At 58.6% G+C, this 23,999-nt stretch overlaps 1 protein-coding gene and 1 non-coding gene across 2 annotated transcripts in view; both read left to right on the forward strand.

Annotated features, from left to right (window-relative positions):
* ZNF469 (zinc finger protein 469) overlaps positions 1–23,999 on the forward strand; it is a 113,957-nt gene that overhangs the window by 36,881 nt on the left and 53,077 nt on the right. The gene's annotated exons all lie outside the window — the stretch shown is intronic.
* On the forward strand, positions 7,292–7,376 carry TRNAR-UCG (transfer RNA arginine (anticodon UCG)). Its single transcript has one exon. It is a non-coding gene; the product is annotated as a tRNA-Arg (tRNA).

The following is a 23,999-nucleotide window of genomic DNA, read 5'->3' on the forward strand; positions in this document are numbered from 1 at the left end:
CTTCCTTCGCCGGTGCCCAGCTGACGTCTCTGGGGACGGATCCTTGGCCCTGTCCCAGGAGCACTTTTCCAGATGATGTCCCCACCCCGGGTGGGGCTCCGGGGTCAGCTGCCCTGTCTGCTGGCCTCCAGACCACAGGCTTCTGGCCCTGGCCGCTTGCCAGGACCTCCCCAGCCGGACCCGACCTGGGCCCTCCACAGTGTCACCTCACGGCCGGGACGAACCCCCGAGGCAGGCACCAGGGTCTCTACTTTCCAGAAGAAATGAGGGCCGGCCCGCCCACCCTGACTCGCCGCTGGGGCTCCACGCCCCCCGTTCCTCCCCCTTCTTGACCTCCAGCCTGGGTTCACGCTCCCCCACGTCAAGGGCCCTCTGCAGAAGCCCAGGACACAGCAGCCGCCCCTGGGCTCTGGGGACCAGCAGGTTTGTCCCCCTGAAGAGCCTGGAAGGAAGGGCAGGGCAGCAGGTGGAGGGCCTCAGACGCCCCCTCGCGCTTCCCAGAGAGATCCGGCGACATCACAGCCGATCCCGAGGCCCGAGTGGACCCACCGCACTCGCCTGCCGTGCACGGTCACCGCTGGGGCAGCCTGGCCTGGTGAAGAGGCAACACGGATCTGGTGCCCTGGAGGGGAGCGGGTATCAGCAGCTCTGCTCCCCCAGGAGGGCTGCCGTTCCCCTGCCCTCACCAGCCGTAGGAGTGTCCCGGGGCCGCTGTACCAAAAGAGTGCAGACCGGGGGCTTGAAACAACAGGAATCTCCTCCCTCCCAGCCTGGAGGCCCGAGTCTGAGATCCAGGTGGGGCAGGGCCAGGCTCCCTCCAGAGCTCCTGGGGAGGGTCCTTCCTGCCTCGTCCAGCTCCCGGGGGGCCCCCCGCGTCCCTTGGTTCGGGCCGTATCCCTCCAGTCTCTGCCGCGTCTTCACGTGGCCCGTCCTCTGTGTCTGCGTCCTGACCTCCTCCTCTTACAAAGTCACCAGTGGTTGGATTCAGGGCCCACCCTCCTCCCGCATGGCCTCATCTTAACCTGATCACCGCTGCAAAGACCCTGTTTCCAGGTACGCTCACAGTCACAGGTGCCGGGGGTTAGGACGCGGACGCTCCTGTTGGGAGCACCACCCCACCCACCGTCCGGCCGAGACTTAACCCTTGGCCTCACACTTGGCCCGGCTGTGGCCCACGAAGGTGGGGACCGGCAGCCTTGCCCTGGGACAGTGAGTGAGGAGCAAATCCTGTCCCAAAGGACCAGGTCAGAGGGGGAAGGGACAGCCCTGGGCTGATGGCACCTTTTGGGGTTCAAGACCTGGGACAGACGTGGGGGAGCCTTGTTAGCTGTCCTACCTGACCTGGGACCCCAAGCCTCCAGGTGAGGAGCTGCCGAGGACCCCTTCCTCCCAGCAGACCCTCGGATCCATGGGGCAGGTGACACGGGACACCTCAGGGCATCACAGCAGGCACGTGTGTGTGTGTGTGTGTCCGCGGGCCTTCAGCAGGGGGCGGGGTCTCCCAGAGTGGAGGCCAGGGTGTGAGCCCACTGCGTCCTGCTTCCCAGCTGTGGGCCCCGGGCAGACCGTCAGCCCTGACCCCGGTTTCCATCACCTCACTTGGAAAGAGCTGAAGGCACCCAGATGCTGTGGGCCAGCGCAGCTCTGGCCAGAAGGCAGAGGAAGCTTCCAGCAAAATCTGGAAAAAGCAGCAGGGCAGCCACTCTTGCCAGCATGTCGATTCCAGATACGCAGCCAGGCAGCGGTGCACGCCCCCACTGCGCAGATCAGGAAACTGAGGCTGAGAGAGACGGGGCCCGCGTTCTACAGAGAAACAGCCGCACAGAGGCCAGGCCCGCGAGCTTTTTGAAATGGCGGCACACGCGCTGGCCACACGGCTGCATGCACGCACACCCCTCCCCCCCATGCCCCAGGGAGACCCCCCCATCACAGAAGCCAGCCTCTCCACAGCAAACCCCGTATTCCAGATGGTTCCCTCCCATCGCCCCCACCTTAGGGGCTGATGGTATAAACACAGAGCTGCTTTAGTTACTGAAGGAAAAATACTTTCCACATTTAAAGAGAACACAGCCAGTATCGGCCCCTCTAAGTCCGACTGCACAACTATCGCGGCCCAGGGCGGCCTCCCTGCCAGCTCCCTGCCCCCCACCCGAGGGCGGCCCGGCCCTGCCCGGCTCCCCCAGATCTCCCCTGCCGCCCCCTTGCCGGGCACCCCAGGGTCTGGGGGTAGAGCCAACATGGCCTTGCCCCGGGGGCCGGGCAGCCCACCTCCACTCAGACCCCGGGGGAGCCACTCACCAGCTGTCCTGGGCAGCTCGCCTGGCCCCTCCGAGCCTCAGTTTCCCTCTCTGTTGGATGGCCGCTCAGGGGCCTGTGGATGTGTGAGTTCTCGTGGCAGAGGGACTTGAGTTGAGTGACGATGTTGAGGTGGCCCCGGAGGACCGGCTGGGCCTGATGTCGTCACAGGGCCCTTATGGGGGAGGCAGGAAGGCCAGGGCCAGAGAGAAGGAGGGATGAGGCCGGAGGCCGAGTGACACGAGGCCACGAGCCAAGGATGTGGCGCCTGTAGGCGCTGGAGGAGGCCAAGCAAGGAGTGGCTCTGCCCGGAGCCTCCAGGCAGAACCTCTCCCACCCACGCCTGACTTCGGGCAAGCCCGTGAGACTGAGTTTGGACTTCCGACTTCCAGAACCGTCGGAGAACCACGCGGGATGCTTTTATCTGCCCGTGTGGTGATCGGCCGTGGCTCCACGGGAAACCCCAGCACCCCTGCCCCGGCCGCATGACCTGGGACGAGTGCCGCGACCTTGCTGGGCCCAGGTTTCCTGGTCATCGGTGGGGGATGCAGCCAGGCCGCCGCTCCGGGCACTCAGAGGATGACATTTGCCCTCACAGGTGACCCCTGACCTCACACCAGGCCGTCTGGTGGGGCCCAGAGAACACCACAGAAGGGGGAGCAAAGACCGCCGTCCCTCCCTGCCCCAGGCCTCCGTCGCCCCCCGTGGACCCTGGTCTGCGGGTTTGTTGTCCAAAACACTGAAATCAAAGGACGAGGCCTCAGGAAGGCCCTGAGCCTTCGGGCGCGTGCGCGCAGACGGTGACCGTGATGTTCTGGTTTCCCCTCGGAGGTCAAGGGCGCGCGAGGATGCTCGGTCGCGCTTACAGAAGCCGGCAAGCTGTCTCCGCGCTGGAGACAGCGCTCGGCGGGGGAGGGGGTCCACCCCCATGCAAGCGGGCTGCCCGGACACGGGGGGCTGTCAGGGGCCTTCCGCGCCCAGGGGCCTGGATCCGCCCCGGGCGCATCACCTGCCGCGGGCGGGTGCTCGCTCAGGCATCCTATTTTGACGCCCGAAAGCGGGCTTCGGACCTGGGTCGTGGGGCCGCGCAGCCGTGACGGGGGCCGCGGCCCGGACGAACCTCACAACCCGCACGAGGAGGGACGGCCCCTGGCAAGAGGCCACGCGCCGTGCGGCTCCACCCACGTGATGCCCGGAGCAGACAGACCCGCGGGGAGTACGTGGGGCACGGGGCGGGAGGCGCAGAGGTTAGGGGTGACGGCTACCGGGCCGGGGTTTGCTTGTGGCGACGAGACAGCGTTCGGGAAGTGGGTGGACGTGAGGTCACATGACCTATAAGTAAACGTGACGCCGACGGGCCTCACAGCTCCTTCACGGCCGGCGACGGTAGGAGGGTTCATGCGTGTGCATTTTCCAGCCACGAGACAGCTGGCGCAGGCAGAGACAAGTGACAGATTACAGTTCTGTAGCTCTGGGAACGATTTACAAAGTCCATTTTTAATTTAAAAAAAAGGTGGGGGGGCGCCTGGGTGACTCAGTCGGCGGGGCATCCGACTTCGGCTCGGGTCGTGATCTCACGGTCCGTGGGTTCGAGCCCCGCGTCGGGCTCTGGGCTGACAGCTCGGGGCCCGGAGCCCGCTTCGGAGTCTGTGTCTCCCTCTCTCTCTCAAAAATATTTAAAAAAAAATTTTTTTTTAACCCAGAAGGTTTGCCATCACTTGGAGGGCACTACAGAAGCGGAGACATGTCCTCAGCATCTCCCAAGGGCCAGGCGTGGCTCCCCCAGGACACAAATGTGCATGGCAGGGCTGAGTTGTGCCAGGACGTAGGGACGACCACAGAGCCACCGTCAGGGCCCGTCAGAAGGGTTGTGCGATCGGCATGTTGATTATCAGCTGCCCCGAGCATAGCCCACCCTGGGAACGAGCCCCTGGCCTCCCCGGCAGCAGCCATGTCCCTGAGGGTCCCTGAGGGCCTTTCCCCTCCTTCTTCCCCCCTCCTTAGCAGCTTGGTGTCACAGGAAGACATCCCTATCTGGCCTCCCCTGGCTTCCGGCTCTGATGGCCGGCTGCACAGTGTGGAGCTGACCCGTGGGCACTTCCAAGGGCGTCGGGCCCTCTGGCTCTTGCCCACCGCAGGCTCCCGTAGGGGTGGGTGGCCGGCCCAGCCCGGGAAGCTAGACGAATGCTGGTGTTTAGGCCTCAGGGTCTGCGGGCTGCCCAGGCGGGGGCGTGGCAAGGAGGAGGCCCGAAGGAGCTGGTGAGACAGAAGCCAGGCTCCGGGCCAGGCGACCTGAGACTGCGCCGGGCAGGAGGGAGCCCTGCCGGGCCGGCCGGAGGTCCAGGGAGACGCCGGGGTGGCTGGGAACTGCCAGGGCGTCCAAGCAGCAGGCCGGCCGTGTACACGCTCGAGGTCCCAGGACTGACAGCAGAGAGAGTTTTCCGGGGCCTCAGTCCCCTCGTTCAGGATGCCACCCTCCCAGTAGTTCCACAAGCAGCCACGGGGACCCTGACCTTTTGAAACCCAAGTTTGCTGGGTTCTACTCTGCTCGGAAGCCACAGGTATTCCCATCTTCCTGCCTTGCTCAGGGTACAGACGGATGCTGTTCCTCTGTGACCGTGACCACGGAGGTCCTGGCCAGGAAGTCAGTGAGTCAGCCCCACTGACCTCCCCTGCAGCCCCCAGTGGCCTGCTGCGCGTGGCTGAGAGCCCATAGTAGATTCCTGCCTCAGGCCCTTTGCACGGGCCGGACCCTCCACGGGACTCCCTCTCCTTTCGGGCCTCAGCGGCCTTCTGGCCCTCTTGGACCACCGCTGGTCTAAAAGCAGGGCCTCCCCCAGTCCGTCTCTATCCGTACCACTTTCCGCCCGTAGCGGGTTGAACAGTGCCCTTCGAAAATTCGCGTCCCCCCAGAACCTGTGAACATCACTTATTTGGAAATGGGGTGTTTGCAGTAGGATCAGTTAAGGATCATTTTTCTGCTTCTGGGAGTTTGACCTTCTTCGATTTCACACATAAGTGGAGTCACGCAACATTTGTCCTTCTGTGTCTGGCTTATTTCACTCAGCGTGGCGCCCTCCGGGATCATCGAGGTATGATGGCCACAAATGTCCGACTCGTGGTTTCCTTCCTCTCTACGGCCGAGGAGTGTTCCCTTGTGTCAATGCCACGTCTTACTTACCCGCACACCCAGCGGTGGGCACGCGGCGAGGGCCCACGTCTCGGCTGCCGTGGACAATGCTGCGGTGAGCGTGGGGCACAGATGCCTCTTCGGGATCCTGTTTTCATTTCCACAAATACACGCCTAGAGGAGGGGTCGCCGGATCATAGGGCGGTTCTGTGTTGAGTCTCTTCCTGTTTTCCACGGTGGTTGCACCTGCTACGTGCGTGTCATGTGACCTCACCACCAACGGCGCACGGGGTCTCCACACCCTCACGGCACCTGTCGTCTCTAGTCTTCGATAACGGCCGTTCTAGCAGGTGGGAGGAGAGACCTGTGGTTCTGACCTACGTCCTCCCGATGAGCAGTGATGTTGGGCACCTTCCCGTGTGCCTGTGGATGATCATATGTCACTGGGAAAACGTCTGTTCAGGTCCCAGGTCCTCTGCTCACTTTTTAATTGGATTGTTTTTGGGGTTTTGTGGTTTGGGTTTTTTTCCTCTTGGGCTGTATGAATTCCTTGTATATTTTGTATAATAGTCCCCTGTCAGAGAGACGGCTTGTACGTATCTTCTCCCTTTCTGAGCGTGGCCTTTTCATGCTGTTGGTTGTTTCCTGAGCCGTGCAGAAGCCTTTTAGCTGGACTCAGTCCCAATAGTTTATTTTTGCTCTCGTTGGCTGTGCTTTTGATGTCAGATCCAAAGAAACTCATTGCCAAGACCATCGTCAAGGAGCTTTTCCCCCGTTTCCTTCTAGAATTCTTCTGATTTCGTATCTTACGTTTAAGTCTTTCATCCATTTTGACTTGATTTTTGTGGCTGGCATCAGATAAGGACCCAGGTTTATTCTTATGGATGTGGCTGTTCCGTTCTCCCAACACCATTTATTGAAGAGACTGTCCTTTCTCCATTGTGATTCTTGGCTCCTTTTGTTGAAAACTAGTTGAGTGTATATGTGTGGGTTTATTTCCGGGCTCTCTACTCTGTTCCAGAAGTCCGTGGCATGCCAGAACCACACTGTTTTGATTACTAACACTCTGGGATATAGTTTGAAATCAGGAAATGCGATGCCTGCAGCTTTCTTCTTCTCTCTCAAGGTTGCATTGGATTTGGGGTCTTTTGTGGTTCCATACGAATTTGGGGATTTTTTTTCTATTTCTGTGAAAAATGCCATTGGAATTTTTCTAGGGATTGCATTGAATCTGCAGATGGGGTAGTGTAGACATTTTAACATAGTAAATAGACACTTTAATTCTTCCAGTCCACGTACACAGGATATCTTTCCATTTATTTGTGTCTTACTCAATTTCCGTCATCCGTGTTTTATAGCCTTCATTGTACCTTTCCACCTCCTTGTTTAAGTTCATTCCTCACTATTTTCATTCATTGTCATGCAATTATAAATGGGAATGTTTCCATAGTGTCTTTTTCAGGGAGTTCATCCTTAGTAAACAGAAATGCAATGGATATTTGTGTGTGGAATTTGTATCCTGCCACCTTACTAATGTATTTATTAGTTCTGGCAGCTATTTGGTGGAGTCTTTGGGATTTTGTCCACATATAAGATCATGTCGTCTGTGTGCAGAGCAACTTCACTTCTTCCTTTCCAATACTGGTGATTTTCATTTATTTTTCTTGCCTAGTTGCTGAGGCCAGGACCTCCGGGGCCCTGAGGCATACACGTGGTGAGAGCAGGCCCCGCTGGCTTGTTCCCAATCTTAGAGTCTTCGTTGGTCGACTGTCATGTTAGCCGTGGCCTTGTCATACCTCTGCTTTGTTACGCTGAGCTACGATCCTGTAGTCCGTTGAGTATTTTTAGAAAAGAACATTGAGGGGAGCCTGGGTGGCTCAGTCGGTGGGGCGTCCGACTTCGGCTCGGGTCGCGATCTCGCGGTTCGTGGGTTCGAGCCCCACGTCGGGCTCTGTGCTGACGGCTCGGAGCCTGGAGCCTGCTTCGGATTCCGTGCCTCCCTCTCTCTCTGCCCCAACCCACTCGCATTCTGTCTCTGTCTCTCTCACAAATAAATAAACATTAAAACAATTACAATTTTTTAAAAAAAGAAAAGAACGCCGCATTTTGTCAGGTGCTTTTTCCACACTTACTGAGAGGATCGTATACTTTTTCCTTCTCCGTGCTGTTCATATGCTGTGCCACGTTGATTGATTTGTATATACTGAGCCCTCCTTGCATCCCAGAGACGGATCCCTCTTGGCCACGGTGCGCAGTCCTCTCACTGTGCTGTCGCGTTCGGTCTGCTGCTGTTCGGCTGGGAATTCTTGCGTCTGTCCTCATCAGGGATGTTGGTCTACAGTTCTCGCTTCTTGTGGCGCCCTTGTCCGGCTTGGGCACGAGGGCAATGTAATGCTGGCCTGGTGACACGAGTTTGGGAGTGTTCCCTCCTCTCCGGTGTTTTGGGAGAGCCGCAAAGGCCTAGTATCAAATTTTACTTTCTATGTTGGCCAGAGTCCGCCGCTGGAGCCATCTGTCTGGCGCTTCTGTGTTGAGAGGTTTTCCACTCCTGTTTCACCTTTACATTTGCTGCTGGTCTGCTTAGACCTTCCGTTTCCTCATGCGTCGGCCTGGGTATTTGGTGTGTTTCTGGGGATTTATCCATTTGCTCCAGCCTGTCCACGTCGTAGGCATGTAATCTTCCGTCCCCTGTATGCCTGGTGTCTGTTGTAACTCCCGCTTTTATTTATTTGGATTTTCTCTCTTCTCTTTCTTAGTCTAGCTTAAGGTGGTTGTTTTATCTTTGCAAAAACACAGCTGTGAGTTTAGTTGGTCTCTTCTCTTGTCTTTCTCGTCTCATTTGTTTCTGCTCTGATCTCTGTTGTCCCCTTCCCCCTTCCGAGCGCGTCTAGGACAGGGCTTAGCACACAGTAGGCACTCCATAAGTGCTTGGGGTTTCCGTTGTCGAAGGAAGGAAGGAAAGCCTGGGAAGCCGGGGCAGCCCCGACCCCAGAGAGCTCTCCTCTGCAGAAGGAACTCAGCCCTGGGGGCCGGGCAAGTGGAAATCCGGAACCCTTGAGGACCGAAGGGCCTGCTCACGTCCAGATTCATGCCCACAGCTCCCCTGGGAGGACAGGAAGGGAGACAAGGTGGGGGGAGGGGGGCAGTACTTCTCATCCTGGCCCCCCCCCCGGCAGCTCTCTGGGGTCCTCTGGAGCCCAGGACGAGAGTCTGAACCGGCGGGGCAGGTGAGAACGTGGGCCGGGGGCGTGACGGTGGTCACGACCGCGTCTCTGGAACCCGACGGAGCCGGATCAAGTCCTCGTTGTGTTCCTTACCGGCCGCACAGCGTCCCTTGCAGAGTGGGGTGACAAGTGTCCTTGAGAGCGACGTTTCGAGGGTGAAATAAGAGGATTGTAGGTCCGGGCTCGTCGGCACAGGCGAAGCGAGCGCTACGCCTCCGACCCCGTGAATCCGATCTCTATTTGCAGTCTCCCCGCAGCCGGGCTTCGGGGTCCTAGAACCACCTTGCCGGCTCCAGAGCGGTCCTCTTAGCTCCACTGTCCCCGGCTGAGCGTTGGAGATGAGTCAAGTCCGGGGACCCGAGCGAGGGCAGCTGGGGGCTTTAAGACTCTGCCGTCCGAGGGGCGCCTGGGTGGCGCAGTCGGTTAAGCGTCCGACTTCAACCAGGTCACGATCTCGCGGTCCGTGAGTTCGAGCCCCGCGTCAGGCTCTGGGCTGATGGCTCGGAGCCTGGAGCCTGTTTCCGATTCTGTGTCTCCCTCTCTCTCTGCCCCTCCCCCGTTCATGCTCTGTCTCTCTCTGTCCCAAAAATAAATAAAAAACGTTGAAAAAAAAAAATTTAAAAAAAAAAGACTCTGCCGTCCGAGTCCCAGCCCGGCTTACCTCCCCCAGGGCCCTACGTTCCCCCGGAACAGGTGCGTGAGGGTGGGCGCAGGGCACGGGGTGCTGAATGGGGCTGGATGCTGACTCCCCGTGGACCACCCCCCACCCCACACCACCACCGTGAGCCTGCGTTCTTGCCTGTGCCACGGGAGCGTCTCTCCGCCTCCGTGGGACCCGCGGTGCAAACCCCGACCAGCCCGTGGCCCGTAGCTCTCAAGAGCTGGGCGGTCTGGCTTCTCCCTCCAGCTCCAGCAGTGTGCCCCTGAGTAACCCCCTGGCCTTGCGGGCCTCGGTCTCCCCTGCCACACCACAGGGAAACTGGGATAGGGGAGGCCCTTAACGTCACCTCCTGCCCTGACCTCCACAGCACCGCTCGCTCCCCGTGCCCAGCCTGAGGGGCTGAGCCGACGGGAGAAGACAGTGCCAGCAACTCGGGGCCCGGCATTCCCAGTGTAGCTGCCACCGAGCCTGCCCGGCCCGCACTCGGCCTGCAAGGCGGGGCGACTGCAAAATCCACTCGGCAGGCGGGGAAGCCTCAGCTGGCCCCAGCCGCCGGGACGGGCAGGAGTCTCCCCTGAGCGGGACGGGGGAGGCCCGCCGAGGACCAGGACGGGCCCGCCCTCGAGGGGCTAGAGGGCAGAGGAGAGAGGTCCCTGGGCCACACCCCCTGCAGCGTGATGACGGCTCTGCACACGAGCAGGTGCCGTGGGGACAGGTGGGGGGATGACAGAGGAGGTGCTCCTGGACCTGTAGGGCGAGCGGAAATTCCCCGGGGAGGGCGACAACAGGGCTCATGCCCTCCCCAGCCGCTTCCCGGCGGCTCGGCCTCTGGGCCCTGGTCACCGTGGGCGACGTGGGTCCTCCGCAAAGGCTGGCAAAGTAGGGGCTCAGGAAAACCCTTTGGCCCCGTGAGGTCTCTGGCGGCCCTTCCAGGCATGGCCGCGTCTCCCGAACGCCTCTCTGACGGACAGCGCCCTGCAGGCCGGGACCGGCCCTCTTCACCGGAAGCCCCCCGTTGCCCCACTTGTAGATCTGTGTGTTTTCACGAAAACCAGATCCGCATGCTTGATTCCCTCACGCACACGCCTCATGCCCGGGTCCCCCAGGCGGGGGCTTCGGCCCGAGGCCCAGGGGCCCCCACGCCCCGAGGACCCGTGCTCTACCCTGCCCGTCTTCAGGGGGGCTGATGTGGGAGCAGTGGGCCGGAAGTTGGGGTGCGGTGCTCGGGGTCAGAGGCTCCCCGGGGCAGACCCCTCCACTTACTATTCACTCACTTACTTATTTGAAGCCAGTGTCAGGGTTCATCCACGAACCTCTGCCCACAAACAAGCTGCTCTTGGTTCCGCGCGGGTGTGTGTACCTGTGTTGATGTGTGTGTGCACCTGCGTGGATGTACGTGTGTGTGTATACAGATATTTTTTCTTGCGGCCACCAACATTGTCATTTCCCGCCAGCTGCCACGGGGGAGGGCCAAGTCGCAGAGCGGCCAGGCAAATGACGAGGGCAACTTGGAGGAAGGGAGCCCCGCCCTCCTGCGTAGCCCGGTCGCCCCGACCAGCCACGTGCGGTGAGGGGCCGGGCCTGAGACAGCCGGGCGGTCTCCCCATCTCTGCTGTCAGCCGGGGACTCCTCCGGGCAGGAGCCACGTCCAGCTCACGGGGGAGATGGAGACAGAAACATCAGGCCAGGGGACAGGGACTTTGCTGAATCCCACTGTTTTGCTAATAGCTGTGCAGGCTTGGGCAGGTACCAGAGAGCCTTCTGGAAGCTCCGTGTGCTCCAGTGTGAAATGGGGGTGGCCCCCCGCACACGGTGAACGCCCGGCCTTCCCCACGGAGCCCCTGGGAGCCTGGGGCTGGGCCGCTCCCGGTCGGATGAGCGCTCCCAGGGCTGTGCTGTCCTGGCAGGTGGGGGTGGGGATGGCCGGGCGGGTCCCCCCGGGCACCAGCCCTGTGCTCCCCCTGGGGTGTCAGGGAGAGACACAGTGGGGCCTTCTCAGGGGCTGTCATAAGGAGCTCTCCCCGCCACCAAGGAGGACCTGCTGTCCCTACCGCCTGCACTGGTGCAGACACACCCCCTCCCTCACCTGCAGGGGACAGTCCCTGAGTACGGAAACGACGGGCTGAGGTTATTCTCAGCCCAGCCCTGAGCTCAGGAGCTCCGTGGGTGCCCCGGCAGCGTTAGCAGGAGGGTGCAGGTGGACCCGAGACTTTGAGCCCCGTCTGAGGCGTGCGCGGGGCGGCTCGGGCGGAGGCAGTAGCCGAGAAGGTAAGGGGACGGCGGCTTTGGTCTGAGTTAGCTGCAAGGCAGTGGAAAAGCATCGCCAAGTCTATTTTGAGGCTGTGCGGAGTTCTTAACTTCCCGCCCGCACTTGCGGGAGATCATGATTCAATTAATGCTTTTGTTGCTCGTGCAGTGAAAAAATGTGCAACGTGCTTTAAATGTTTCCCAAACTGTGTTAGTTATTAAGTGAGTGACTCAGGCGCGAGGTGTAGACAGGGAGGCAGGAGCGGGAACTGCAGACCCAGAGTCTGTCGGAGCAGATGGGGGGGGGGGGGGGGTGGACAAGAAGCCTCTCTCTTCCGTGGCCTTCCTCACCCTGGGGCAGCAGCCTTTGCCCGGAGGGGACTGAATCACGGCGGGGGGATGGGATGTCATACGTACAGGGACCCAGGGCGGAGGGCACACTCACGGGGACCGAGGGCGGGGGGATGGGAAGTCATACGTATGGACACCCGGGGCGGGGGGCACGTGCACGGGGACCCAGGGCGGGATCCTCTCGGGTTTCCATCCTGCCCCCCGCCCGGTGCCGGCCCAGCCACCCCTGACGTCGGCCCGGGAAGACCAGAAGCGCTGTCGCAAGGAGGCGCAGCTGAGTAAACAGACCCAGCCTGGACTCCCCAGTGCCCGGGGGCTCAGACCTCTGACCCCCGGGGCCCCCGCCAGCTGAAGGGTCCACGTACCAGTGCAAGCTGGCCTTCCGCCGGCCTCCCAGGCAGTGTACCCCAAATCGAGCACGCTGCACGCGTGCGGATAGGACTATCGTGGAATCCTTTTTCTATACGGAAAACTGCAGGACCCGAACGTTTGTGGGGTGAATGCACCCATCCACGTGACAATCCCCGCGGCCCCTCCCGGCCAGGACACTCCCCACATTTGCCCACCAGTACCCACTGCCTGCCCTCCATCACGGGGGTCAGGCTCATAATTTTGAATTTTATATACGTAAGGTCATTCAGAATGTTCTGTTTCGGGGGCGCCCGGGTGGCTCAGTCGGCTGAGCGCCTGACCCTTGATTGCAGCCCAGGTCATGGTGTCACTGCTCGTGAGTTCATGCCCGAAGTTGGGCTCTGCCCTGACGGTGCGAATCCCTGCCTGCCTGGGATTCTCTCTCCCTCTCGCTCAAAATAAACAAGTAAACTTAAGAAGCAAAGAACGTCCTCTTTTGTGTCTGGCTTTTCTTAAACCAACATTATGTGTCTGAGACTCACCCACATCTTGGGGTGTGTCGTATCCCGTTGTGCAAACGTACCGCATTTTACTATCCGTCCTGCGGTTGGTGGAGGGTCAGGTTGTTCCCGGCCTCCGGCTCCTATGACTTGCGCTGCTGTGAACATCCTTGCGCGTATCCGTGAGCGCGCAGGCACATCCGCAGGGACTGTCCCGCAAGGGGTCCCGCGGTCGCGGGGTGACCGACGCGCAGCCTGCAGACGTGCCCCCATGTGGGTGTTTGGCGTATTTGCAGCGAGTTACACGTGCACCCACGGATCCCAGGCATTCCCGTGGCTCTGTCCCCAGACAGCGTTTGGTGTCATCCGTCCTTATGTTTTGTCTCGTTGATCTGTTTGTAGTTCCTCTGGTTTGCGTGAGAAGGGACACGTCGTGTTTTCCTTGGCACTCCCTGTTGACTAAGGACATTGAGGATTCTTGGACCTTGTCCGCCATGGAGATTTCCTCTTCTGTGAAGCACCTGCTTGATGTTGCCTTGTTAGCTCAGATGGCCTTGTCTTTTCTTACTGGTTTCAGAGGTATTTAAAAATGTTCTCTGGATACCAGCTCTCTGTTGGAAAAAAAGCATTGCAAGTATATTGTCGAACTCCGTGGTTTGCATCGTTTCTCTTTTCTCCTCCCAACATTTGATCATGAAAACGTCCAAACCTACAGCAAGCTTCACAGAATTCTGTAGTGACATATACCTCCACCAGACCCTACAATTAACATCGAGCATACTTGCTTCATTATACCTCTCTCCATCTGTAAACCCATCAGTCCGTCGTATTTTTGTCGATGCATTTTGAAATAAGGCGCAGAGATAGGTGCGCGTTGCCCAAGACACTTCACGTGTGCATCATTACCTAGAGGCCAGTGTTTGTTTACGGCTCTTAATTCCCTCTTCAGGCAAACTTTACACGCGATGAAATGCACAGATCTCAAGGCTGCTATCTAACGAGTTCCAACAAACGTGAGCTGAAACCTGTCAAGATAGGGAACCCCAGGCAGTGCCCCCATGCCCGTCCCAGGCAATCCAGAGGGACGGCGTCCCGCAGGATTCCACTTACACGAAGATCTAACAAGCAAAACTCATCTCCGGTGGGAGAGATCAGAATGGTGAATCAGAGTGATTTCGCGTTTACCTGTTGGCAGCTGAGGTGGGCACCTTTTCGTGTGCTTATAGGCCATGAGTATATGTTCCTTTGTGAGGTCTGCTCCAAGTGCCCCTTTTTTTTACAAGCGTGTTCTACGTCTTTGCATATCCTGGATACCAATCCTCCGCCAGATACACGGTTTGCAAACATTTTCTCCCAGCCTGCGGCTTGCCTGTTCATTTTCCTAATGATGGCTTCTGGTTTTGATTTTGCTGAAACCTAATTTATAAATACTTTTTGCATATTGTACTGCTTTCTGTGTCCTAGGAAACTTTCGCCAGTTCCCCAAGTTGTGAAGACATTCATCTAAATTTTATTTTAAAAGCATTTGGCTCTTGTCTCCAGGCCTGTAGTCTGTCCTGGATTAATTTGGGGTGTGTAGACACCCAGCTGTGCCCACACCACCTGTTGCAAATCACATAACCACATTGGTGTGGGTCTGTCTCTGAAGTGTGGGTTCTGTTATGTCTGTCTGCCTACTGACGGCTCTGTCGGGACCCTGCCGCCTGGCTTCTGGAGCTCAGGGTGCTATGTCCTGAATTCACTGGTTCTTCAACTTTGCTCTTACATTTCAGTGTTGCTTTGGATATTTTTGGTTCTTCACATTCTCAAATCAATTTTAGAATCAGCTTGTTGGTTTCTAACGACAAAACATCCCAGTAGGATCATCCACGGAACTATGTACATGGAAGGACCAGTTTAAGGCTCCTGGCTCGTCCACAGGACACAGAACTGTGGGGGAGCTATGCCCCCACCCTCACAGTGACCCACCACACATCTACCATTTCTGAGGCTCTTCCTTCCTTCCAGAAGATCTGGATTTCCACATATCCATTTCCTTTCAACCTCAAGAACCGTATCAGTATTTCTCCTAACACAGGTGAGCTGCTGATGAATTCTTCAGTGAAACTGTCTTTGTTTTACCTTCAATCTCGAAGGATATTTTTGCTGGGTATAAAATTGGGGGTTGAAAGTTTTTAATCTACATTTTAGCGCTTTGAAGATGTTCTACTGTGTTCTGGATTTATTGTGTTACATGAAAATTCAGTGGTAATTTGGATCATTATTTTCTAGAGTTTTGATGCCATTTACTTGTGGTTGCTTTCAAGATTGTCCCCTTGTCCTTGGTTTTCAGAAGTTTCACCATGATGTACTAAAGTGTAGTTTCCATTGTATGCCTCTTGCTTGGAATCCAATGAATTTCTTAAATCTCTAAACCTATAGCTTTGACCAAAGTGGAGAAATCTTCAGCTGTTTGCCCAAATAGTTTGTTTGCCCTGTTCTTACCTTCCTCTCCCCTATGACCCCGAATGCACACGTCACAGACCTTTTGGTATGGTCTTATAGGTCCCTGTGGCTCTGTTCATTTTAATCTCAATCTCTACCTCTCTGCTTTCATATTAAATAGTTTCTAGTGGTTTATGTCTAAGTTCATCGATTTTCCTCTGTCATTTCCATTCTGTGAATTCACCTGAAAATCTAGTGAATTTTTTAATTTCAGACATCACATTTTTTTAGTTGTAGAATTTTTGTCTGCCTTCTTTTTATAGATTCTTATTTCTCTGTTGAGATTTTCTGTCCGTTCACTTATTACAAACCTAATTTCTTCAGTATCCTTGAGCATAGCAAAATACCTGCTTCGAAACCCTTGTCTATGGACTCCAAACAGCTGGATCACATCAGGGTTGGTCTCTGTTGGTTGTCTTTTCTCCGGAGAAGGGGTCGTGTGTTTCGTGTGTCACGTAATTTTGGATTGTGTCCTGGATGTTATCAGTGACCTGTTTTAGAAACTCTAGATTCCATTATATTTGGTCCTTTACACTTCCACATAAATCATAGAATCAGCTTGTTGATTTCAAAACACCTGCTAGAGTTTCGACTGGAATTGCATTGGATCCATAGGTCAGTGTGGGAAGAACTGACATCTTTATGCAGGTGGCCCTCAATCCACGGATGTGTAGATCCCAGCATTTATTAGGATCTTACTTAAGTTCTGTCAGTGGTGTTCCGCGGTTTTCTGTGTAAAGGTCATGCACGTCTTTTATGAGTTGATTCCTATATATCTAACGTTTTCTGATGTTTCGAATGGCACTGATCCTTAAATTTCATGTTCCAATTGTTTTTGGAGACAGTGAAATAGCACTGCTTGGGGAATCTCTGACTCAAGCCCCAGCCCTGCTGAGTGTTAGCTGAGTAATCTTGGGCAGATCTCCAGACTTGCATTTTCTTATCTGCAGAGTGCACAGGAAGCTGTGCCTGTGTACTGGATATTTGTTGATTTTTTTAACCCTCAGCATCCAGCCTCCCTTCTGTGTTGGTGTACGTTGCCCCACTTATGTTCCGGAGGTCAGCATGGGCCGCGCCCACAGCTGCAGGGGTGGCCCTACAGCTCAGGCCATCCAGTCAGAGCATCGGTCCCCCTGGCCGCCATTGGCAGGTGACCGACTTGGAGGTAGCGACCATGTACTCTAGGGCTCGGAGGGGAATCGGACAACCGTTCGCCACAGGCCAGAGCCAGGAGGGCTTGGCACAAACCTTGTGGTGCCCGTCTTGCCACCACCAGGGGAGGAAGCAGCCAGCAAGATGCCGTGGTTGCCGCTGGGCTTTCCGATTACGTGAGCCAAATTCCCTTTCTAGCTTCGGTCCGTTTGGGCTGGGTTTTGTGACGCTTGTCACCAGAGGCTCCCGGCCATGAGCGGTCAACTCCAAGGGACTGGTTTGGCTTCAGGGCTGAGCTTGGTTGTGAATGTCCTCCGCTCTCCTTGCAATTCTTGACAAATACGATCTGCGACTGGGGCAAGTGAGGGGAACTGGGGGTCCCATTTAGCCTTCATGGCAGAAGGGAGGCCTCCACGCAAGCCATCACAGGGAGGGCAGAGTTGGGCTGCTGGATTCAGATCCCGGCTGCTCTGTATCCTTATCATCACTGTGGGCAACTGACTTCACTGTTCCTGGGCTGCTGTATCTGTGGGGCAGGGGTAACTGCCCCCCTCCGCATTCTTGTCAGGGAGCAGAATTCTACAACACGTGCAGCACAACAGCCCGGCACAGGTAATGACAGATAATGGCAAGCCAAGTCATTATCATCGTACCACCTCACCCAGCATACAAGTGTCCCGTGGCTCCTGCATAAATAGCCTCGGTTGTCACCACTAGAGATCCTAACTTAATTACATCTGCAAAGACCCCTTTCCAGATAAGGTCACGTTCACACGTTCCCGGGAGATGTGTGTTGGGGGGGAGAGGTACGATTCACCATCATCACCATCACCCTCGTCATCTTGTTTCGCTGGAGGACAAGTTCCGTGTCTTCCCTGTGTGCGCTTGGGCCCGACCGTAGGGCCTGCCTTCTCGTCAGGGCTCAGCAAACGTCCGTAGGGTGATTGAAAGAAATTAACATATTAAGCTCCAGCTGTATACCATGGTCTTCCTTTGAATAACAGTAGCATCGTGTACTGAGTTAGGTGCTCCCTCATCTCAGTCCTCATGACAGTCAGTATTTTGAGTCCATATTACAGGTGAGGAATCAAGGCACAGGACAAGCTAAGCCCAAGTTTCCAGAAGAGTGGTGGGGAGCTGAGATTTGAACACGGTCTCAGTGGCACGGACTGAGTGCTTCGTCTCCGCCAGGAAGCCCATGAAGGACGGCCTCCGCCCCCTCCCCTCACGCTCAGGGCACAGGAACACCTGCCAGGACAGCAGATACAGAAGGGCTTTGAGGACTTCCGAAGGAAGCGTGCACCCCGGCCGCTCTGATAGAGCAGAGCAGGCATTTAGAAATCAAAGCAGGCGACCTGTGGCCACAGAAGAGATCGCTGTGTGAGTGTTCTTTGTGCAGGAATCGGCCCTGAGCGTGTGCTGACCACCCACTATGCGCCAGGCACCACTGTCTCCCAGGGGCGCCTTCACGAGCCAGACTCACGCTTGGTCACCAGCCAGTCACTGGCTCCAGTCTCTGGGGTCCAGGGTTCACGGCCCCATTCAGAACACTGAACAATCCGATGAAGAAACCAGCTCTCCGAAGGACTCGCTTGTCAAAGAACAAAAGCGCCCCTCTCCCAGAGCAGCCCCCACACTGGCGGACTTGGGGAACGCGGTGAGCACCAGTCCCCGGTGCCCGCGCACGAAAGCACCCCCATCCGGCTCAATTCCGGATGAGCATCCTCCCTCCAAATTATGAGGGAGGAAATGCAATATTATTTTAGGACTTGCCTCCGCATAATAGCCGAGGAGGGCAGAGAGAACAATCCAGCACTTATATCAAACACAAACAAGCCTGCTCTGCTCGCCCAGCCTCTGCCCCAGGAGGGGGATTTGGCATCGAGGTCCTGGGCCTTTCTGGACAGAGCCAGTCACAGCCTCGATGGGACCACAGACGGGAGCCAGAGGAGGAGACCAGAGACCCAGCGTGGGAGGCTCAGAGGGCCCTTCTGGACACTGGACACGGCCCCCGCCCCCACCCCAGACAGAAGGCAGGACAGCTCGGTGTTTCTCTGGGAGACAGAGCTCCACCAGGGGCGGCGGGGGGGGGGGGGGGGGGGGGAGGGGGCGCGCACGGCCTAGCGAGTGTGGCCAGGGGACAGCATGGCCCTTGCACACCTTCAGGATCAGTGTTCTCGGGGGACAATGTGGGGGATGGCCCAGCTCCAGGGAGGGAGTGAACTGCTGACCTCCAGCCCCACCTGGGATGAGCCTTTCCCCCAGGTAGGCGGACGCCCAGCACAGGCGTCCCTCGCGGGGGTGCCCGCAGACACGTCGCCCGACCTTCTGAGCCTGCTTAGCATCTCCACCAGAGAGTGCCGCATCCGGGCCGGCTCCAGGCTGGCATCGGGGACCCGGGAACACACGCAGGGCCTGTGACATGAGTCCCACACACAGGTCAGCTGACCCCAGGGACCCCTCCCTGGCTGCATCGTACCAGACCCGCCTGCCAGGCCGTGCTGTGCACCCACGTGTCAGGGGGATCATGTCCTTGCCTGGCGTGTGAGTGACGAATGACACGCAAACCCGTTTGGACCAAGGCCTGTTGTCTCTGCCCAGGGCCCCTCGGCCTCCCTTGGCAGGTAGGCGACACTGAGTCTGTTCTGGTGGCTCTCCAGCCAGCGCGGCGCTGGCCCGGGGGCTCCAGTGGGGGCTTCCAGAAGCAGCCAGCCCCACAGGAGGAGTCTGGGAACCGAAGTCAGACAGTCCGTGCCAGCCGCTGTGTGACTCGGGCAAATCCCTTGGCCTCTCTGAGCCCTGCCCCTCTTCTGCTCGTGGCATGCTGATGTCCCAGCTCGGGTTCACAGGCTCTCCCCAAGCATGTGGGTGTTCTCACGGCAACTCCGCAGGTCGACACAGTCCCCGCCGCCCTGTCTCGGACGACAGCAGGAGGCACGGTAAAGCCCAGCCACAGAAGCGGCTGCCTGAGCCTCGGTCCGGCTTCCGGAGGCTTGGACCCGGTCCCCACAACCTGCTCCCACCGGCCCGCAGAGACCACACTGCCTGCCCCGCCCCGACCCAGGACCCCACCTCCCCAGGTGCAGCCCGCCTGGGCATCGAGACCTTGTGCACTTGGGCTAAAGCTGCTGTTTGTCATTGCATTGTCTCCCTGTTTCAAAAATAATACCAGTTCTTTATGCAAAGTCTGGAAACTACAGCAACCCCAAACAGGGAAATTTCAAATTGCCCTTGGTTTTAGGGCCCGGAGACCCCTCCCGGCTACTGATGCTCCTGTGGGCACCCGGTCCCCAGGACTGCATTTTTGTGTCCTTCTTGTTAGGACGGATGTCTCTTGTAACTGGCTTTTTGCACTCTGCGCATGAGGAGTTATCTCCTAGGACAGCAGCGGCGGGACCTCCCCGGTGCTCCCCGGCTCCCGCAGATCCGGCCACACCACTCCCACAGTGGGCGTCCACGCAGGCCGCTCCCGCCGTGGGTACCACGGAGCACAGAGGGAATGCCGCCTCTCCCCGAATCTGATTGTTCCTTGGGATGAATTCACCAAACGGAAGAATGTTCCGGAAAATGGCAGGACGTGAGCTCTCCATGGCCCGCATCCTGGCCAGCCCTGAGCATCTGGGTGTTTTAAATTCTCGACGGTTCGCTCACGAAAGTGGTATCGTGTCATGTGACCGAGACGCCTCGATTCTGGACGAAGCGGGTGCTCTGGATGTGGGCGCCGCTGGTCTGTCTCCCGCTGCTGCCTCCATGCCCACTTCTCACCCCCGGGCCCCTCGGTTTCCCGGGGCGGCCGAACAAAGGACCACAGGCGGGGCGGGTCAAGAAAAGTAGAAATTCATCCTCTGCCAGTCTGAACGCAGAAGCCCAAAATTAAGGCGTCACAGGACCACACTCCCTCCGAGGGCTCTGGGGAGGCTCCTTCCTCCCCCTCCCGCCTCTGGGGACCCCAGTCTGTGCTCCCGTCTCTGCCTCCACGTGCCACGGCCTTTCTGCCTGAGTCTTTGTCCGCGCCCCTCTCCGCCTGGACCCCACCCTACTCCTCTGTGACTTCATTGAAGCTGATGACATCTGCAAAGACCCTATTCCCAAATAAGGCCACATCCACAGGTACAGGGGTTAGGACCGTGTCTTAGAGGCGACACATCTCTTGAGAGTTGCTCGGTGCCGGGCTCTGCTGGGTCTGAGAGGGGCGCAGAGAGGAAAGAGGGGACCCCAGCTCTCAGGTGACCACAGGCTGAGGACTGCAGGAACCACCCCTCCCGGGTCTCCACCTCCCTCCGGGATAGAAGGTAGTGGACACCGGGGGGGAGCAGCCCATGGGGACAGGGGTGGTGGCCTCTGCCCCTTCGTGGCCGTGTCCCAGCGCCTGGAACAGCGCGTGTCCCCAGGTGTCTGCGGAGCCACAGGCCCCGTGCCCAGCCCTCCCCTGCCTCGTCCCACACGTCCTCGGCCCTCCTTGAGAGGCGAGGACGGTCACCCTGAGGAGGAAACCGGGTTCAGGGGGTTCAAAGCGTGCCCAGGTCACCAGGGCCAGACTGTCGGTTCCACAGGACCCACCGCAGCCCCGAGCCCCAGGGCCTCCTGCACCCTGCTCGTTCCTTTTTCTCTAGAGATGGAGTGGCTCGTCCAGAGGCACACAGCTACGAAGCCTCCAAGCCAAGACTCCAGCCCGTCGCCGGACATCAGCCCCCACGGGAACTCACTTCCCTCCAACTGGAGACACACCCTCCCTGCAAGCAATCGGCGGGGCGCCGAGCACCCAAGGCCTGCCGGTGTCTCCCGGGCGTGGCCCGGCCCAGCCAGGAAGCTGCGTGCTTGCCTGGTCCCCCAGCTTCTGGGGCCCCGCCAATCATGTGTGTCGGCTCACATTCAGAGATCTAGTCCCCGCTTCAAAACAAATGCCACCCCCTGGGGCTGGAGCCCGGTCACCAGGTCACCAGGTCAGCAGTGAGGCCCCCTGTGTCCTGCCCTGGCATGCGCTCTGCGTGATCTCGGGCACCTGGACGCGCTCGTTCTGGCCGACGCGCCCTGCAGCGGGGCCAGCTTAGCTGGGGCGTCGGCCGCGGCAAGACAAACGTCCCCGGGGGGCAGCCACACCGTGCTTCCAGCCCTCACCTGACTCTGACACGGAGAGCAGCGCTTGTGGGGGCTTCTGTCCCCCGCCGCCTAGGGAACGTTCTAGAGCATCTGCTCCAGAGTGAGCCAGAAGCTGCTGACGTCCATTTGAAGACCTCACTGGCCCCTTCCTACCTTTCTAAGCAGCGTGTTCTTGGCTCTTGGAGAATAACGACAGTAATGAGAAGAAGGAGGAGAGGAAGAGGAGGGAGAATTCATGAAGCTCGTGCTGTGGGCAGTGTGGGCACCACTGTGTCTCGTCCAGCCTAACAGGCCTCGGGCGGGAGGTCCCCGAGTAGACACGCTGATGTACCCTGAAATCCGCGGGCAGCCGCACGCATGCGCAGTTCGCGGGGGCTTGCCGCACATCCGGTGGTCTGCCCCTCGTAATAACCAGGCCAGCAGCCCCGGGCATCCCCGCGGGGCGGGTGAGGAGACCTGAGCACCCAGGGGTGGGGCGATTTGCTCAGCGTCCTCTCGTGCTGCCGGAGGAGAAGGCAAATCCGTGTCTTCCCTGTGGTGGAGAGCTGTGCCCTGGCTGCCGCGCAGTCTCGTCCCCCTTGGAGGAGGCTTGGCTCGGGGGGCATCGGGTGCTCCCGGCTCCCACTCTGCTTGTGTATGCGTCTCTGCACGCGTCACATCCAATCTCTTGCTGGTCTGGGCGAAGGCATGACCAGGACAGGCTTTGCTGAAACAAAGGCAAAAAAACGCAGATGTCTGAAGGAGAGAGGAGGGTTTCTGCAAAACCACTCGGTGTGACAGAAAAGCTGATAGTCAGAAACCCTTCACCCCAGAAGAACCCTTTAGGGATTACTCAGGTCAATCCTGCAATTTCACAGACGGGGAAGCCAGACCCCAGGAGGGGAGGCAGTGGAGCCAACGTCACTCAGGGCGCAGGTGCCCAGCCTGTTCCCGCTGTTGAGCTCTCTGCCCTGATGCACTTTCCCGTGCCTGCCACCCGCCCAGAGCTTAGCACCCCTATGAAGTTCTATGTCTTAAGCAAGGAAGGCAGGAAACAGAAGCATTCTTGGAAGGGGAGAACTTGGGAATAGTGAAAACGTCATCACCGCCACCGTCATCGTCACCGTCACCCTCACCACATAGCACGCACGGTGGCAAGTCCACTGGCTCTGTGCCAGACACCCCTTTCAACACTGGACACACACCATTGTACTGACTCATCACGACCCCGTGAGGTAGTTTCTCTATGTCACCCCCGGGCTTCCCAGGAGCAAATCGGAGCTCAGACCAGAAATGCGATTTGCCCAAAGTCACGCGGCTGCCAGGCGCAGCCCCCGGCCGCGCGTTGCCGAGCGCAGAGGCTGTCTGTTGCGCAGCTTGGGGGTGGGGGGGTCTCGCTGTGGCCCCGGGGATGTGTCAGGGGGTTTTGGGGGGAGCGGAAGCAAGCAAGGACCTCTGGAGAGCAAGCAGGGTGGGATGGGGCGGGGGCGGTGGTCAGACCGGTCGGCAGGACGAGAGGGCCGTGCTGCAGGGTTTTCTTGGCTCCTGGGCCTCAGGGCAGAACGCCAAGCCCCCTCCGAAGAGCTGGTCCTACCCTGGTTGTGCCCCAAGCTCTCTCTCCCTCTCTGGGCCTCAGTTTCTGCATCTGCAGAGTGAAGAGTCTGGACCGGACTCTGCCCCCAAGAGTCTTTCTGCGCTGACAATTCTCAGGTGCTGAGAAGGGCCTGCGTCCCATGGTCACATAGTGTGAAGCACAGAATGCTTCCTGGAGGTCGGACGTCTTGAGCAGATTTAAAAGGGACAAAGGGCCTCCTGTGTCCCAGGAGGAGGCGCCTCCGTGGTGAGCAGCTGAGAGGACAGAGTGAGACCGTCAGAGACGCAGAGAGCGCTGAGCGGGGTCGGGCGCCATCTGACGTGTGGGACAGACGGGATGAGTGAGACCCGGCATCCTGAGGTCCAGCGCGGAGATGGCCACACAGACGGGTGTAGGGTGCAGGGTGATGTGCGTGTGCCACGATCCCAGTGTCTGCGAGACGGCTTCGTAGAAGAGGTGACTTCCGAGTGTGTCCTCGAAGATGAGTTGGCAAAGCGGGCGGGAGGGACGGGAACTTTCCAGGAGGCGACAAACGAGTGCAGGGTTAGTGAGACTGAGGAGAGACCGAGGGGCATCCGGGGTGACGTGGGGCCGCCCAGCGAGGCCTGAGTCGAGGCGGGGAGGACACAGCGGAGGAGGGACGGGCCCCGAGGCCGGGAAGGTGGCTTGGGGCCTGGTGGGGAAGGGCCGTCGTTGTGTGGGTACGAGGAGGCCAGGGTGTGACCGGCTCCCATCTGGGGGAGGGGCTGCCCGGGAGCCCGGCGAGCACCACGAGGCGGGAGGGCTGAGCGCCCTGGCTGGTTGGTAATGTCTGCCCCGAGTGCTGGGATGGAGGGGGCCTGAGTGCCATTCTGCTCACTGGATATTCCCGGAGTGAGGCGGGGGGGGCGGGGGTGGGGGGCGCATCTGCCCAGGTGGCCCTAGGACCCTG

Source organism: Neofelis nebulosa, chromosome 17 (genome assembly GCF_028018385.1).
Source record: "Neofelis nebulosa isolate mNeoNeb1 chromosome 17, mNeoNeb1.pri, whole genome shotgun sequence".
Classification (NCBI taxonomy): domain Eukaryota; kingdom Metazoa; phylum Chordata; class Mammalia; order Carnivora; family Felidae; genus Neofelis; species Neofelis nebulosa.